General features: G+C 38.9%; 1 long non-coding RNA gene across 1 annotated transcript in view; it reads left to right on the plus strand.

Annotated features, from left to right (window-relative positions):
• Positions 1–28: 28 nt before the first annotated feature.
• LOC141939680 (uncharacterized) overlaps positions 29–12,674 on the plus strand; it is a 36,547-nt gene continuing 23,901 nt past the window's right edge. Inside the window, exon 1 of the long non-coding RNA XR_012627690.1 lies at positions 29–54. This is a non-coding gene — a long non-coding RNA (uncharacterized LOC141939680). The remainder of the gene's footprint in view (positions 55–12,674) is intronic.

A 12,674-nucleotide genomic window follows, 5' to 3' on the forward strand; every position in this document is an offset into this window, starting at 1 on the left:
CGGAGCCGCTGCCGGGAGCGGGGCTGTGCGGCGGCCGTGCGAGCGGCGCCTGAGGTATTGTCCCCTCCCCGCCGCCCTTCCTCCTCGCTTTCTCGCGCGGAGCGGTGGGAGGGGACGAGCGGGGCCGCGGCCCGCCCGCCCTCGTAGGGGCCGGCCCTGCCAGCAGCGGGCGGTGCGCCCCTCCCGCCCGCCGCCTCCCGGGGCGCTCGAGCGAGGAGGGGGCCCGCAGCTGCTCCCCCCGCGCGCCGGAGGGGCGAGGCGAGGCGCGGCAGCCGGGCTCGCTGCAGCTCGCTGAGGGGAGGTGGCAGCCCTGCCAGCCGTAGGCCTGCGGCCCCCGTGCCCCGCAGTGCCCGCCCCGGTAACGGGAGGGACCGCGTCGCAGCCGCGTTGCCCCTGGCAGTGGCTTTGCGCGTTGCTCGGGGCAGGGAGTTGAGGATTCATCAGCAGTTCATTGAGCGCCTGCTTAAAATCACGCCCAGGCTGTGGTTTAACCTTGTCCGAGGTTCGTTACCTCCGGTCTCGCCTTTCTCTCCTAGCACTGAGACGCTGATTCTGCCGATTCTGCTTCTACCGAAGTGCTGCGGGGATGTGCAGGCTCCCTTTCGAAAACCTCTTCTCTTAAGCAGCCTAGTTTGCCTTGCAGTCGGTTTTGGAGGTTTCAGTCTCAAGAGGTCGAGGTGATGGGGGGCTCTTTGTCTCAACGAGCATTTCTGCTCTGGCAGTCTCAGGCTGAAATAGCTCGAGTATTCGACGCTAGCTTTTGAATCTGTGTTGGCCCCTTTTCCTTGAGCGTGAACTGCAAGGAGCTCAACAGCAACGGCATTTAGGTCAGTGCTCTGCTTCAGTTACGTCAAGGTTGTCAGTGTGGACTGAGCCAGCCTGGTCCCCGGGGCTGGAGGATGGAATGAGTCAGGAAATTGTTCTAGTGATAGCATAAAAAAAAGCCTTCTTTATTGCCTGCCTGTGCTTTGCGGACACCTTACTCTTGGTTGCATTTTTAAAAGCGTTTAGCATTGTACGATTTACATTGTGAAATAATCTGCAAGTATGATGACTCCATTGTAACATCCATAATCTGGCTTTTTGCTGTAGTTACTCCTTTAACTTTTACAGCAATGTTTTGAAGTTTGAATTAATGTTTGAGGGTATTTTGCTCTGTTGGAGGAAGAGTTGTTTGCCTGACTGGAGAAAGATTATCATTAAACTTGGTAATAACTTTGTAGTCTTTTTAGATTGATCTTGGGGTTTGATTCATTAGAATCAACAGAACGGGTTGTTAGGCGTTGGAATGGGCTGCCCAGGGAGGTGGTGGAGTCCCCATCCCTGGAGGTGTTTAAGAGTCGGGTTGACATAGCGCTGAGGGATATGGTGTAGTTGGGAACTGTCAGTGTTAGGTTAATGGTTGGACTGGATGATCTTCAAGGTCTTTTCCAACCTAGATGATGCTGTGATTCTGTGATTAGGGCTTTCATTGTGGAGAATGTATTTTTTCTGTGTACTTTCATCGGGAGGGTAAAGCTCTTTTGGGTATGTTGAGTAGAAGGAAATGATTGGCTCTACAGCCATTGCGACTGGTGTTTCTACATACACATCAAATGCAGTGTTTCTATTTCATTTCTTTTTCAGTTGCTCTATTGGACTCTTAAAACTGGTCAAATAATGCAATCCACTGGATAATGCTGTTAGGGAGTTTCATTAGGTAGTTGTAGGTATGCAGTGATTTTTCTCATGGCATTTTAGGACTCTGAGTGTTGTGGTTTTAGCCCTAGTAATACTTACTTATGATTCAAATACAGTGCTTAGTTGTATGAAAATTAATATATGATCTCTTTATTCATTTCAGTAATAAATTTTTAACTTGTTTTCCTTGTAATTTAAGTTTTTACTTTTCCTGGGGTGACTAGGGTCTGTTGCTTGGTTTTGGGCTTCCGCCAAGCATAAGCTTGTGTATACTGACTAACAGATGATGTGGTAAAAGGTGTTTGTTTGTGAGTATGTGTTTGTGCTCTAGAATGATTAAGTAGAAATTTTTCCTGCTTGTTAGCACAGACTGACTTTGAAAAAGCTCTAGCATAGATTCCAGTTCTCTTATCAGTTAGAATTCATGACTTGATGCTGTCAAGATTTCTAAAGCTAACTGCTGCCTCCATTTTCTGTTCTGTCTCCCCCCTTCTCCCTCCCCCCCAGCTTTTTTGGTAACTCAACTTATATTTGGGGACAGACTTTTTAATAGGACCTGTAACGATAGGACAAGGGGTAATAGTTTTAAACTGAAAGAAGGTAGATTCAGACTAGATGTAAGGAAGAAATTTTTTACAGTGAGGGTGGTGGAACACTGGAACGAGTTGCCCAGAGAGGTGGTAGGTGCCCCATCCCTGGAAGTGTTCAAGGTCAGGTTGGACAGAGCTCTGAGCAACCTGTTGTAGTTGAAGGTGTCCCTGCCCATGGCAGGGGGTTGGACTAGGTCCCTCCCAACCCAAACCATTCTATGATTTCAGTATTTTCTATATATCATTAAGTACTATAGTATAATTTACTGGTATCCCTCCTTTTTTCCTCCCTGACATTCAAGTTGAATAAAGGAAAGTTTGGGCCAAAGAAAGAATCTAGACCTGGATTTTTGCATGTGCCTAAGAAAGAGAGTTTTCATGTTGGCGAAGAAAAGAAAATGAGGTTTTTATCTTACAACACAATAGCACTTCATTTGGCCTGAACAAAACAGTCCTAAAGTAATAATTACTACATGATGCAAACTCCAGTCACCAGGAATTGGTTTGGGTGTTCCAAGTGTGGACTGGTAATGACTTTGGGATCTAGTTAGACTGCTATTTGTTCAAACGTTGTTTTCTCCAGCATGTTGACTAGATTTGGCTTAGATTTAACTAGCAATGTATGAGCACATGGCTTATTTCTGGTTTTTTTGACTTCCATCTTTACCTTTTTTAACTCTTTTTTTTGTCCTCTACATAGGAAGAGTAGAAGGGTTTTCCGATGCAATTTTTGAAGCTGCTTTGGTTCAGGCAAGTGAACATACAGATCTGATTTAACTTTCTGAATCAGGGTGTCCTCTTGTTGCACTCTGTTTTCAAGCATAATTTGCCAACTTTGTGATTACATCAGCAGTAAAGACTTTAAAACAGTTTAAGTATTAATTCATTTTAATTTATTATGGTATTTCTAAAAGGCATATCTGGAATGGGCACTTTCCATGACTGAAGCCTCCTGGCATGTACATCGAGCATGTAGTGCAACAGGAAGAAAAATCTTCCTTTTCTGTTAGTATGTTCAGATATGGAGGAGAAAAATTAATCATGTAGAGGCACCCCTCAGCCCCCAAGGTGAACTCTAACATGAGTGTTGTTTAAGGCCTGATATATATGTTGTTTTCAAAGAGTAACATATCCATACCAGGAATCATTATCTGTAAAATAATTACAAATGTTGGGGAAATAATATTCAGGGCGTATATTTAGAAGATTGTACTCGGGCTGAGAACATATGCTACTCATGTGTGTCTTCTAAAAATATTTTCACATGCAAATTACACACCCGTTGGCTGCTTATGTCTAAGCAGATTGTCACCGCATGATGGTCCCTGAGAAACTGAATATGGAGTGGGAGGTACCAACTGAAAACTTTTGCTATGAAGCTTTTGTTTCTCAGGTTTTATGTTTGCTTGGCTTTCCCTCTTCTTTTTCCAAAAACTAACAAAAGAACTTTAAAATTTAAACTTGCAAAGTGCCATTTTGGAAATGCAAGAAGAATGAAGTTAAATAATTAATTATATGTATACATCTTTCTCTGTTTAATGCTTAAATATGGTATTAATGTTCTGTTGTTAAATATATGCCACAAGAAAGCTTCATCACAATAATCTCAATTTTGCTAATTTTTGTATATATAATTCAAGTTACTGTGATTGTAAACTTTCTTGCATTTCATAAGTATTTTTAAGTCCCCAGACTACTAACATTATTGTTTTAATGTGTACATGTAGTACATCATAGTGTTTTAACCAAAAAGAGGGAGATCTTTTTTGAGACAGAGGTTATAAAATCGGTAGCTAAAACATGAGGCCAGGTTCTTTTTTGTTAACTGCTACCTGTTTAAACCCTTTTTGCTGGAGTAAAAACCTCTTATGAGGTATTTTTATGACTTTTTTTTTTTTTTCCCTATACCTTTGAAAATAAGTGCTACATTGTTTCCCTATTACTGTGTCTGTAGCCTTGCCAGACCAGGAGAAATCTATTCACTGCTCTGTGTTAAAGGTAGACTTTTTTCTTCTTGGTTCTTAAGAGTAGCTCTTATTTTGTCATCCGTAACAGGAGCGTATTCTTTGCTCTGTAGCAAAGTGAGAAACTGAACACTTTAGGCCTGATGCAATGTTCTTGGAAATCATTGGAAAGATTTCCATTTAGGAATTGCAGCTGGCCTTCAAAATACTTTTTGTTAATTTTCATTCTATTCTTTCAGTCATTTACCTCTCTGTCCTACAGCCTGTACACGTCTGACTCCATTCCAGTGGGGAACAATAGCCAAAACTTAGTAGCTTTTGTGTCTTCAGAAATTACTTTCAGGAATATTTCAAGTGGGAAAGTATCAATGATGAAATGTTGCTTCAGAAACCTGTGTAAAGATGGGTGGTGTTTGGTATGATCATTGTTGCTGTGTTATGCACTTGTGTCCTTAGGATTCTTCCAATAGTTCGGTTATATTCCTGTGGCGTCACGGTGTAGCATTGCTACTCTTAGTGCATGTCAGCATAAATAGAAAATGCATTTTAATGTTGATGGAAGAAATTGAATGGGACTCAGCACAAGGTAATATAACAACAGTCAAACAAGATTCATGTCTCTTCAAGGGCAAAGATCTTGGCTAGCTTGATTATGATGGTAGGGACTTTAAAAACTGATGTGAAAGTTTGGAGATACATTGGTTAGAAGTCATACAAAATAAAAACAATTAGAGCAAGCAAAGTGTTTTGAAATTAAGTGAAAAAATCATAGATAGTATTTGATGCCCAAATATGATACATTGGCTTCTGGTCTCATACTGTTTTTTCTTTATTTGTGTTGCTCTTTAAAGGCAGGTTATATTTGGCTCTCCTTTTTGTTTGGCATTTTTGTGGCTTTCTGTTTTTCTGCATGAAAGTCTGAGATTTCTAAGGGGTTTTTTTTTTTTCTTAGTTGTGATTATAGATTTAAGTGATTGACTTGTGGCAGAATTCAAAGACATTTTATCAGTAAGGTGATTCATTAGTTTTTAGAATGGTGATTTTCAGCAATAGCAGCTGAAGGCAGTGTTTTACAGGATTTAGGAAAATTGGGATGATGTAAAATGTGCTGTTTCTCTTTTGTGTGTATTTATAAAAGGGAAATCAACTCCAAATTATATCTATGTAAGTATACAATATTTGATGTAACACATGACTCTTTTAAAAAGTATCTAATTGTTTCATTCTGTTTTCAAAGTAACTCTGAAGGCTGGCTGTTTTGTTTTCTTGAAAATAAGTGGTAATCAAACATATTAATTAAAGTCTAAGTCTTGTGACTTTTGGAAAAAGCTTCTAAATATCTTGCCTGCAGAACTTGGTTCAGATGTTAGCAGAATGAAGCATATTAAGTAACACACTTGCTGTCCAAGAAATTAACCAGTTCTTGTTACATTCTATAACATGCCTCAAGACACTTTTCATGTATTCCAGTTTCTGGTACTTTCAAAAGGAAGGAGGACCTTCAATTAAACTGATTCCATATTGATAAGATAGCAATTCATACTGAGAAAGAAGGAGCAATGATAAATTTTGGGAAAAGCTTAAAAGTGGCAGATTATCCATTCTTACTTATCTAGTTAAATTTATACTGGCCCATACCTGTGCGTTACAGACTTTTCCCTCTGGTACTTTTAGACACTTGAGCTAAATTTTATCACCATTATCTTGTGCTCCTTTTCTTATTTAGTCTTGGATTTTTTTGCTTTCTACAATCCCCTTTAGGAAAACATCCTGTGTAAGGATGCTAGTACTGTTATAGCTGCTGACACTATGCATAAGCAGAGGCTCCAGTTGCTGACATCTCTTTCAAATAAATGCTATATAAATGCAGAAAAAGACTAATGCTTATTCTGAAGAGTTTAAAAATACCTGTCCCATCTCCTCTCTTGAATTGCCAGCATATTGTATACTTCCCTGATTTTTTCACAGAATTGCATGAGTCTAGATAGTTTGTCAAACTTGGTGGGACTAATTCTGTGTGAATTTAAAGCCTTTGCAAAATCTTTCCTATTTTTGGTGGTTTTATCCTTTGGTGTTTTTTTTAACGTCTGATAACGTAGTACCAGGCTTGGAGTTAATGCGTATTTGTGAAACGGCTAGTAAGTCTGATGGTATGAATTCATGCCTTAGCTAGGGTTAATCAAAGAAAATAATTTGTCTTTATGAAGTATAGGACATGGATATTTTTATATGTCAGTTTTTATTTTGTGGTGGTGCTGAAAGGCCACATCATGATTGAATTTTGTTATGCTGGTTGCTGTAAGAATATGAAGAACATGTGGTTCTTCACACTCAAAAACCAAACATTTTGGGCCTGGAGACCATTATCCTTTCTCTAAATAAATGTTTTTAAAAATCCCCAAACTATTTGTTGAGCATTTTTCTCTAATTCTTAGGTCCTGTGTTGGCAGGGGATGTGGGGAGTGGATTGGGGGGGATGATGATGGTGACAAAAAACCTATTGCCTTTTTTTTCCATGGAGCATAAAATATCAATAGTTCAACTCCTAGCTGAAACTGCCTTCTTGTTTGCTGATGTAAATTTATCACCCCTCTTATCCTAATGTGTTGCAACTTAACTGGCCTGTTAAATATATCTAATTGTATGTCCTCTTCTGGGTCAATCTCTCAACCTTTCTTGATGCTTTAAAATTAGAGATAGTATGTTCCAAAGCTGTGATAATGTTCAGTAATTGTTCTACATAACACATAATTTCTACCTTTGCCTTTAGAACAGAAGGGAATGGCTGTAATTGTCCTTTTCAGTCTGATAGTGCTTTTTCCTTGTATCAGAAATGTTATTAACTAGCCACACTGGTAATTTTCATATTACCTGTGGTGTGTTAATGCAGAAGTTTTTGAGGTGTGCTGATCTCATGTCATCTGTATACTGATAACATTCTCTGTATACAATACAGTATAATTGACATTCACAACTCTTTTTTTTTCTTTTTTTTTTCTTTTTTTTTTTTTTTTCTAGTCAAAGTTGTCAGGAAAGTAGTTTCGCACCTTGGCCAAAACGTAAAACCAGCCATCTGCTTTTTATATGGCAGCAGCCCCTAGCAAGGCATATCTGTTTTGTAAGATATCATGAGAGCATCTCCTTGCAATTTGTTCACTCTTCCCTCCGAGACGGTGCCAGGACGGTGACTTGTTACTCGGTAGTCAGGTTCCTGTCTCAACTAGAATGCCAAATACTATACAAGGTTACCACAGACATGGAAATGCAGTTAGTTTTGTTGCAAACAAGTATTCTTTAGTAAAATTTTACTTTCTAAAATACAGCAATATAGTTTGGTGTTAAAAGGGAACTTAAATATTTAGTAGAGTCAATTATTCAGTTTTATTAGTCAGAAAAATATTCAAGTTTCGTGGCAAAACTATAAAATAAAGATATTGAAGGTGGAAATTTTGCTGGTGAAGATATTCTGTCAGTTTGGGGATCTGTCTGATATCTCATTTTTGGCTTTAGAATTGCTTGCTTGATTCCTGTCTCTTGCAGCTTCCTACCTGCATCTTTCAACCATGTTCCTTTCATGATTGAGTGGTTGATGCCTGTGCACCATCATATGACCTGACTTCTGCCACTTATACACTGGTGGGAAAGTTTAGAGGTCTAAATTTAACTCTTTTTGTGGATAATTAAGAGTAAAATTCCTGGAGTACCCTGTGCTTTAAGAGCTGGTATATCAGGTCAAATAGAGACAGGCCCTCTATGCAACCTAGCATATAGCAGTGGCTATTAATGAATGCTTGGGGAAGGCATGTAAATAATGTCTTGACCTGTAGCATTTGAAAGATTTCCAGTGTATTTTTAAAATACTGGTGTTTAAAAATGCTTCTCTGATAGGCCTAAGACTAAGGTTATCAAAGCTGCTAAAGTCAATTTCTTGCTATATGTTCTGAGGCTGTTTATTTCTTTTTGCTGTTGTTATCACTTAAATAGCATTTTTATGGTTTACAGTAAAGTATCCACACTAAACAAAAATGACCATGAAATCCTAATAAATGAACAAAGTAAATAAAGGCATTATGTTCTCTTTCAGTTGTATTAAATAAACTTAATTTTAATTAAGTTGTAGTAATATCTGAAGTTATTTAAAATAGCAGGTAATAAATATTTAAATAAAATCATTCTTTAGAAGATAAGTTTTTCTTCTCTATTTAGTTACTGTGGCAGAGTTCATGTATCGCCACACAGCATACATAAACTGTTACTGTATTTCATGCTTCAGAACAGAGGGACGTTACTGAACTAGCATAAGGCAAATTTATTTTGTAATTCAGCTTGTGTTGGGTAATCATGATTTTATAAAGCATTTCAACTTTTTTTTTGTTTCAGTGATTTTTTTTTTCTCATTAGCAATGCTGTACCATATTAAATCATTTCTTCATGCATGAAAGAAAGGTGTAACCTTGAACACAAATCCAAAATGGAGATCCTCATCAGAGCAAAATTGGAGGAACAAAATAAAATGCAATATTACAGCAGAAGTTCCCAAACTTATTCTGCTGATGTTCGGTCACTGGCGTTAATGATTAAAGTACTGTTGATGCCAATTGTGTTTATTTCTCTGGTTTTATAGGTATCTCTCAGAGCAGGACCTCTATCCTATGTTTATCAACCTGTGAAACACACCTGAAACCAAGATACAACTTTGTGCTTCCTGCCTCGCTTACTGGTTTATCACCCCCCCACTTCATCCTATTCTTTTACAGCAAAATCTACTCATGTACACGTGCTGCTTTTGGCAGCAGTTTTGGGATAGAGTTAATTTTCTTCGTAGTAGCTAGTATGGGGCTGGAAACAATGTTGATAACACAGGGATGTTTTCCTTATTGCTGAGCAGCACTTAAACAGCATCAAGGCCTTTTCTGCTTCTTACATCACCCCACCAGTGAGTGCGCTGGGGGTGCACAAGAAGTTGGGAGGGGACACAGCCAGGACAGCTGACCCCAACTGACCAAAGGGATATCCTAGACCATGTGAGGTCACGCTCAGCAGTAAAAACTGGGGGAAGAAGGAAGGGGGAGATATTTGGGGTCGTGGCATTTTGTCTTCCCAAGTAACCGTTATGCGTGATGGAGCCCTGCTTTGCTGGAGATGGCTGAACACCTGCCTGCCAACGGGAAGTGGTGAATGAATTCCTTGTTTTGCTTTGTTTGCGTGCATGTCTTTTGCTCTACCTATTAAACTGTCTTCATCTCAACCCACAAGTTTTCTCACTTTTCCAGTTCTCTCCCCCATCCCACTGGGGGGGAGTGAGCAAGCAACTCTGTGGGGCTGAGTGGGGTTAAACCACGACAGTCCAGCAGGCCCACTTTGAAAATTGCTCTCGAAACAGTACCTGCTTAAAAGATACTTAAAGTGAAATGAAAGTGTGATACTGGTTACAGGGGTAGCTGGGAAGTACTATAATGTGCCATGCTTAGGAATAATGTATGGCAAGTAACTCGCCCCAGAAATCCTTCTGCAGATAAGTAATCCTATCAAAGGCAGTTGAGTGCATTTGATTAAGGATTACATGCGATTAGTGGTCTGCAAGGTTAAGAGTACAACCTGTATCATTAATGAGTATTCAAATATTAATGCTGCTTTGAGCAGGAGGTTGAGGTCTGTTCCAACTAGAATGATTTTATGATTATCACACTTGTTTTATGCAAATAGATGTTTCATTTCTAAAAAACATATTGAGTAAGACAAGCTCTAGCAAATCACTGCTATTATTTTACCTATTGCGTCATGTTGTAGCATGGAGTTGCACATTTGACCCAAGTTTAAGATTTAAAGTTTAAGATTTAAAACAGTAAGAGATGCACCCATGCCTTTTTGTCTGTTGCATCGAATTCATTGTATACAGTTTTATATCAGGTGGAATTCCTTCCTAGCATACAGTTAACTCCGGTTCCAGTTCTGGAACTAGTCCAAAGTAGAGTGCCTGAATATTTGTTGCTTTGTATGCAGTTGAATTGTGTGAATGGACTTAAGGTTACTTTGCCTAATTCAGGTACCGCTAGCACTGAGACTATGGTAACAAAACCATCAGCACAGGTTAGCAGTCTAAGAAAGGCTTGAGGCTCTAAAAACTTCAAAGCGAGGACTCAGAATGTGAGAGGGCATTCTTATAGTAAAAAAAAAAAAAAAACCAACAACAACCAAACAAAGAAAACCCCCAAACAAACAGAAAAACCCAAAACCCAAACCCACCACCACCCCCAGCAAAACCCCCCACTGTTAGAATATACTGTGTAGATTCTGAATATATGTAGGTATTGAGACACAACTGGTTGAGTTTAATAAACAATACATGTTAAGTGAGTGTTAAGATGAACAGTGTTAATCAAAATACAGTTTCTTAGATAATGATAAACAGTAGTATGATCATTCTATTAAGATGTGTGGGGAATTCATACGTATTTCCTTCTGGTAGATAAAATTTGCATGTATTGATACCTCTTTAACTGTTCTTATTTATTTACTTGTCAATTATTTACTTTAAGCAAAAAGTTGGTGATGAGGGAGGAAATTTCAAAATTACTGGCTGTAAAAGGCCAATCACTTTCACATGCATGAGACCAGAAATGTTATTATGTAACATTTTAACCCTTTCAAATATGTCAATTAACCACAGTAACAGAATATAGCTGTTGTCATGTCTTATTGGTAGCAGCATGTTTCAGGGAAATACTTGGTTGTTTGTATGCTTTTATTTTAAAAGAAAAGGATGGTAACGTATTAAGTAATGTGTTAAGGAGTTGACAGGTTTCCTGGGCTTTTAGGGAGTACAGAAAGCAAATAAAAGGAAGAAGAGGCGCTAGGAAGGAGTGGAGTGATTTCTTTTTACGCTACTCTTCACCACAGAGATGTTGTGAACGTTTTATTATTTTCAAATAATGTTGACGGGGCATTATCTGATTAGTGGATTAGAGAATCAAAAGATTGAATGCTAGAATAAAGTGCTAAAAACCCCTAAGTCATGAGGACTCAATGTGATTCATTCATTCCATGGTTCTAAAGGATGAAGGGGCTGATCTGCAAAGAAGAGTGCATCTTGTTAGGATGAGATGCTGTGCCAGAAGACTGGAAGCTATCACGTGTTGTATGTACTGTACTTTTAAACTAAACACAAGGAGCAGATCTGGACCTTGCAGACCAAGGACTCATATTTTAATACCACGTAAGGGATTTGAATACTAAATGGATAGTCAAGTAGTTCTGTGAGCACAAGATCTAACAGCACCTAGTTTCCTATGCAGTTGTATCTTAGAGGTAATGAAAAGTACCAGCTGCAGCTGGGGTATTTATAAGGTGTGTCTCTTACCTACGTGTATGTTCTCTAATATCATGGGCATATGCTGTAGCCTCTCCTTCAGTTTGGACAGTTTTTGGGTTGGTCTTCTCTATCCACCTGCCCAGTACTTGGAATTCTGAAATCTCTGAATTCTTATTAAACTGTAAATTACTTTTGAATCTTCTTCTTTGACAGAACTGTTTGAAATCAGGTAGTGGATTCAAAAGTTAGAAAGGGTCAGGCATAACCTAGGCAGACACATTGAAAAGCATTAATCTCTTCTGTCTTTAGCAGTCTAAACAACGATCTAAGTTGGTTCTGTTGTTAGTGGAAAAGAGAGAGACGCACCCACATATATATATTCGTATACTCATGTGCCACGTGTAGTTCATTCCACCTTCTTAAATTTACAACGTGTGGCCTTTGGCAGGAAGCTAACACAATAAATTTTGGTGTGGCCCTACAAGCACTGATTTTTGGTGCAATTGTGGGGATAGTGAACTGGGATGGAGAGATGGAAATGAAAGATAAAGCAGTCCAAGAATACCCTATACTGCTTTCAGTGGCAAAGCTGTGACCTACATTGTAATTTACACTTAGGTGACAATAGTAGTTTCTGAAGTGCTGACATTTGTAGCTGCAATTAGCTATGTGCTTGTTTCCTCATTTTCCCTCCTGTTGTATTAGCACAGTCATTTGTGTCGTTATGGTGACTTGGATCAGAAAATTGATCCTGAATTCAAGAGGAGTCTATGGCAAGCACCAATTTTTAACCCAAGTTAGTTCCTCAATGCTGTATAGCGAGTGGCTCCACCAGCAGATACATCTGCACAAATGTGGCACAAGGATGGGAATAAGCAGCAGGAGGGTCATCTCTGTTTGAACTGGCACTTTTACCAAAACACATGTTCATCAAATTATGCCTCTAGAATCTGTCTTAGAAGTGATTTATCTTGTCTTCAAATAAGCATCCAAAGTAAAATACTATACGCATTCTCTAAAAGCAGAAAAAGTTGTGAGCAATCTTCTAAGGCTGGATACATTAACGTAACAATGGTAGATGTTATTCAGTATTTGCAGTTACAAAATAATTCACACTGGAAGGAATAA

This window comes from Strix uralensis, chromosome 2 (assembly GCF_047716275.1).
Source record: "Strix uralensis isolate ZFMK-TIS-50842 chromosome 2, bStrUra1, whole genome shotgun sequence".
Taxonomy (NCBI): domain Eukaryota; kingdom Metazoa; phylum Chordata; class Aves; order Strigiformes; family Strigidae; genus Strix; species Strix uralensis.